Here is a 6,000-nt window from a genome sequence, read left to right as displayed (position 1 = left end):
CCTTATGCTCTCTCTCTAAATCAAAGAGCACCCTTTGAACTGTAACGAGGAAGCCCGTCTCTCTCTTCTCCAGCATGTCCAACGCAGCATACAGGAATGCATGAAAACACAAATCTGTGAGGGGGATTCCTCTACCTCATCTCCTCATGTTTCACCATGCAGCCTGGGTCTCCCAAAATGGAGGCTACTGTCTGCCATATATTGTACTTTTCACAGGCACACATACACCCAGTACATGCCCAACACATATTCGCACTGCACTGCATTAGATTCTTCATGTATTTTACCACTCACAGGCACAAATACACCCAGCACATGCATTTAACATGCATGCACTGCACAACATTACATCCATCATGTACTGTACCACTGACAGGCATACATATACCAAGGTCATGCATTTAACATGCATACAATTTAGAGTACTGCATCTTTCACATACTGTACCACCCACAGACCCACATACACCCAGCACATGCATTCAACATGCACACACTGCCCAGTACTACATTATCACAGTATTGTACCGTTCCCAGGCACACATACACTGGGCACAGATACACCAATTATGCACTGTGCAGCACTCCACATCAAACTGATGTAGGCCAAGGGGTGAGTTAAGCGCACAGCAGCAGAACTTTGAATAAGTGACCCCGCAGGCTTCACTCCAGGACACAGGTAAAAGAGGACCTGTTCACTCCCACTGGTCACTACACGGTATGCTGCTATCACTGCAGTCGTGTTGCTTAACGCCTGGTAAAGTCAGTAGCCTTCCACCGTTATTAGGGTAGCGTTTTGGGCGCCCCTTCAGTTCCAACAAGGCTGCAATCTGTGACACTAAAAGCATGGGGATTGCGGAGAAAATTACTGGACGCAATAATTGCTTTACACAGTGAAACCTGGGCAAGAGTGAAATTGGGCGAGCATCCACACACAGCAAGGCCCAAAACAAGACAGCGTCCTGGCGTCAAGCCTATTTAACTTGTTTCTCTCTGATATTAGTATATAAATGCAAGCAGCTGATTGTCACCCACCAAACTTGGCCAATGAGCCAATTTCCTTTTTACAGTACGCAGATGACATTGTGGTGTTGAGCCAAAGTCTGTTTAGATTACAAAGAGCGATAAATAACCTAGCAACCTATTTGGACCAGGAAAACTTGGAACTAAACCAAAGTTGTTTGCCTAGGGGACACTTAAAAAATTAAGTTTTAATGGCTTGTAAAAGGGGCTACGGTGGAAGAGCAAGTGTCCTACAAATACCTTGTCATACAAGTAGGGCGGGTTCCAAAACATAAGGAACACAAATTGGCCCTAAAAGCCAAAGCGCAATTGTTAATCTTTGCATATAGATTACTGTATAAAAAAACTAGACTGCCCGAACCATAATCACCTCTTAAAAGTGATGGCAGTGCAAATTCTGCCCACACTGTCATACGGTCTAGTCACTTGGTGCGGCAAGGAGGCTGATTTGTTAAACAAACTTCAGACGAAAGTTTATAAGTCAGTTTTCAATCTTCCAAAGTCTACCTCCCCAGCTCAGGTTTGGCTAGAATTTGGCCTCCAGAATCTGAAATTCCAGGGTATGAGCGGCTTTGTGAAGCTATGTCATAAATTCTGCTCCTCCGATCCAGGCAAACTGAATAGTTTATGCTGGGAAGAAATTAAGTATCAGATGGATCAAGAAACACCAAATTCATGGGGAAGTTACTTGAGAACATCACTGGCTGAGCTGGAAACACAAATAGCATGGGATAACACGGCAGACAGAGCAAGCATTAGTAAATCAGTCTTCATCTTCTTCAATCCAATTTATTTGATTATTTAAAATCATAAAAGTACAATATGCAAAATTCAAAAAACACATTCCAAAAAAGCATTTGAGCGATATATATAATACAATAACTTGTATCTATTTAAAAGGAACCAAATATCTCAAGGTTTAAAAAACAATTCCATGAAATAATAACAATAAGATATATACACTGTTTAACCTAGGGCATCTGTTTTTCTTGATTCGTACAACAGCAACAAGAAAACAAGCAATATTAAAAATATCCCAGGGGTTACTCAACATTTGGAGATAAAGTAACGCAGGTCTAACTTGTGGAAAGCCCTTTCCAATCAATAAAGGGATTAAAAACTTCCTGCGGATATCATTATAAAAATCACAGAACATCATAAATTGTAAAGTGTCCTGTGCAGAATAATTATCGCATTGGCATGGATCTGCGTCCTCTGGTTTACACCACCCTGGAAGATCTCCCAATGAGAAGTGAATCGGATTAAAACGTAACCTAGTCAGGAGCCAGCGATGGAAAGGCTTAGTCACAGTTTTCAGGTAGGGTTCAATTAACAAAGTAGTTTTAGTCAGGAAATGAACCCTAACTGAAGGTTTCTGTAGCTCCAGTTTTTCCCGTTCCATCATCAATGTGTTCATAAAATTCATTTTGACTCACTTCACGTCTTCCTTACAGATCCTTTCCGGGGTTTCAAAGAATTCTGGCCACCCTATTTTAAAAAGCATATGCTTGACATACGACAACCACTTGATTTTACTAGCCTTGTCCAGTTTGACACAATCCTGCAGGATCTGATGGTTCAAAGCCAATTCTGGATTAAGCCAGGTTTTAAGCCAACACAATAGCAGGGCTGTACTCAAAATATCCGTGACGTAACCCTGCCCCAATTCCTGATGAATGACAAAGGTAGATGTTGATTGAGTTACAAACAGAAGATTGCGTAAAAATCTATTTTCAGCTATCTGCACCCCAGCTGCTGTTTAAATTCCCATATAGAAGAGCCATATGCCGCAATAGCCAGGCATTTCGATCTATATATCTTAAGAATGGCCTCTACAAGCCTAGCCCCCAGGCGCTGGGCAAACCCTAATAAAGCTGTCGTGGATCTAGTGACTGCATTTTTTTACATTTTATCTTGGGGGACTCATGAGCCTCTATCATCACATAGTACTCCTAGGTATGTAAAAGAGGTCACCCATGTCACTTCCACCCCATTACAGTAAAACGATTTTGCTTTTCTATTTCACCAGTTGTCATAATATGCGACTTCCCAGTGTTCACAACCAGGTCCAGAGACTGCATGTAGGCTCCAAAGGCATCCAATAGCCTCTGGAGACCTACTGCAGTACGAGCTAAAAGGACAGCATCATCCGTGTATCGGAGGACCGGTATTAGGTAATCTCCTACACACGGGATATCCGGGCTCGCCTCCGCTAAAGATTTGTCCAGGCCGTTAATAGAAAGTGTAAAAAGCAAAGGCGCCAATATACACCCTTGACGAACACCCCATTCTGAATTAAAAGACTTAGTACATTTGCCATCCTGGGAAATCCTAACTGATGCTGAAAGGTCCCGATGGAGGTCAGCCAGAAATTAAACTAAACACGGCTCAATGCCCATTTCCAATAGGATACTCCACAGCTTAGACCTGTTAACCAGATCGAACGCTGGGGATAAATCCATAAAAGCCATCTGCAGGGAACCTTCTTTAGCCATAGTATATTTACTAATTAGTAAATATAAATTAAGGCACTGCTCCATGGTACTTCTACCTTGCCTAAATTCGTACTGTAGAATGGATAAAATCTTATTATCATTAGCCCAGTCTGTAACTTTAGCTAAGACCACCTTGCTTAGTATTTTTACCGCCGAATCAATCAGTGATATAGGTCTATAGCACCGAGGGTCCCCTCTGTGGCCTTTTTAAAATACTGGGATGATAATTGAATCGCTCCAAGATACCGGAAACACTTGCATTTCAGATGCATTAAAGACATTTGCTAATATTTTTGCCCAGAATTTAGGATCACAATTGTATAGATCTGCGGGGACACCGTCAGGTCCAGGAGCTTTATTACTAGAGGTCTCCTTTATTGCTTTCTCAATATCCACCTAGTTAAAGACAAATGGGGCTATTTCCTGCCAAAGTAGTAAACTGGAGGTGGAAGGCAGTGTCACAATGGAGCCATAAATTGCCTCAAAATGGGACAACCACTGTGCCACTGTGATATTGCTTTCCTGGGTATCATTCTCTAGACCGGAAAAAAAGGGAGTATTAACAATAGCCCAGAATCTAGAGCTGTCCTTTAAAACCTCTACAGATAAAAGAGCATTCCAGGCCTCCAACTTGATCTCTAATTTCCGCATATAAACTGCTGCATTGTACTGCTTCTGTAGGCTCGCTATCAGTACCCGATCTCGGGGTGAACTTTTCAGAGCTGAAACTAGGGAACGGTGGGCTCGTGAGCACTTTTCATCAAACCACCTTTCTCCATGAGTGCCTCTGGATTTGGTATTAATGGTCAGATCCGCTGCAATCTGTCTGACTATACCATCAAAGGCTATGAGTACCAAATCCTTGGGGTTTGAAGAATCAGCGCATATTGCAAGGTTCCCTTCGACCTTCAAACAAAAATCCTTAAAAAAGGAATCAGGCGTCACTTTAGATCACTTAAGGCTCCTCCCCATATCACGTGTTACCATACAGTTAACTTCCTGGTTCCCCCCCCGCACCCAAGTTGCCACAACCATTATCCAATACTAATATAACAGGGTTGTGGTCATTGTAAGAAGACAACCTAGCATTATAAAATACTACTTTATCTAGCAACAGGGGAGACAAAAATAAGGTAATCAATGATAGTGTCTCTACTCTTAGATTTAAACGTGTAGCACGGATCAGATTGGTTAAAAAAAACAGATTAAAAAAGATCAGCTTCAGACAAAAGAGCCTCTAAAGCCTCCCCCCGAGGTGAGTGCTCAAAGTGAGGAATCACCAAGTGACTGCGCCCTAGATAATCATCAATAAAACAATTCAAACCACACAGATGTATATTGAAATCGCCCATGATTAATATATAATAAGTGGATTGCTTCAACATATATTCTTCTAAAAACTATTTCAAGAAACACAAATGTTGATTCCTAAAATCAGATTCCCCAGAGTTATAAAAATGTAGAAGTAGTAACTTGGGTTGATTGGAGGAAGTTACTTCTACTATCAGGCAATTTGAATAATCTACCTCTATCCTTTTTGAAGAACCCTTTAATTTAAGGGAAAGGAGAAGCACTAAGCCACCTATTGCTCTACCTGCCGGGGCAGGACGAGCAGGTTGGAATTAGGATCTAAACCCATCCAGCCAGAAGTTGTCCGCCATATCCCATGTTTCCTGTAACGCTATTATATCATATGATTTAATACATTCCAACCAGATCGGGTTATCTCTTTTAGACCAACGGCCCATAATGTTCCAGTTAATTATACTACAGTTGGGTGGAATTTCTCCTCCCATGTCACCTATGGCAGAACTATTAGGGTATGGTGCAGAAATACAATCCTCATTCTCCACCAGTCAATCATTCCCATCCAATTGATTTAGAGGCGAAAATCAATTTGAAAGGGGTAAGCCTCCCTCAACAGGCCTGGGCAACTGAAGTACCAAATTTAAAGGTGTTACTCCACCCCCATTAATTTTATCAGTGCGAGATACAGAACTTTTACTGCGTGGAGGGCACTTCAAGGGCTGATAAAAACGAGTCGGTTCAGCTGCCCTTGCTCCTTCACAGACTTGTGGAGTACTTATTGGGGGATAGAAAAAACCTAATGGTAACGCCCTGTCGCCCTGTGTAACGTGGAGGCATCCCAAAACAGCCTGTCGACTATATCCCGTTTGTTCAAATTAACTATGATGCAGTTGCCAGGTACCTGTCTGCGGCCATTACCCACCCAGGCCACCCGTCTAGCCATTATATTGTGGGCAGAAATCTCGGATTGGCCAATACAATAATGGTAACATCAATGTTTTGTCTTACGTATCAAGGCCACCGTTGATTCACTATCAGGGACACTAAGCGGGGGAACCCCAACAAGAACAGCAACCAAAGGGGTGGCTTCTGGTGGTAGATCAATTCTACACAAAAAAAGGCGGTAAGCTGCACACCTGTTTCCTCAAAGGATTCTTTATCTAATTCGAAATGCA

The sequence above is a fragment of the Lissotriton helveticus genome, chromosome 1_1 (assembly GCF_964261635.1).
Source record: "Lissotriton helveticus chromosome 1_1, aLisHel1.1, whole genome shotgun sequence".
Taxonomy (NCBI): domain Eukaryota; kingdom Metazoa; phylum Chordata; class Amphibia; order Caudata; family Salamandridae; genus Lissotriton; species Lissotriton helveticus.
The sequence above is the reverse complement of the archived record's forward strand: the minus strand, read 5'-3'. Positions refer to the sequence as shown.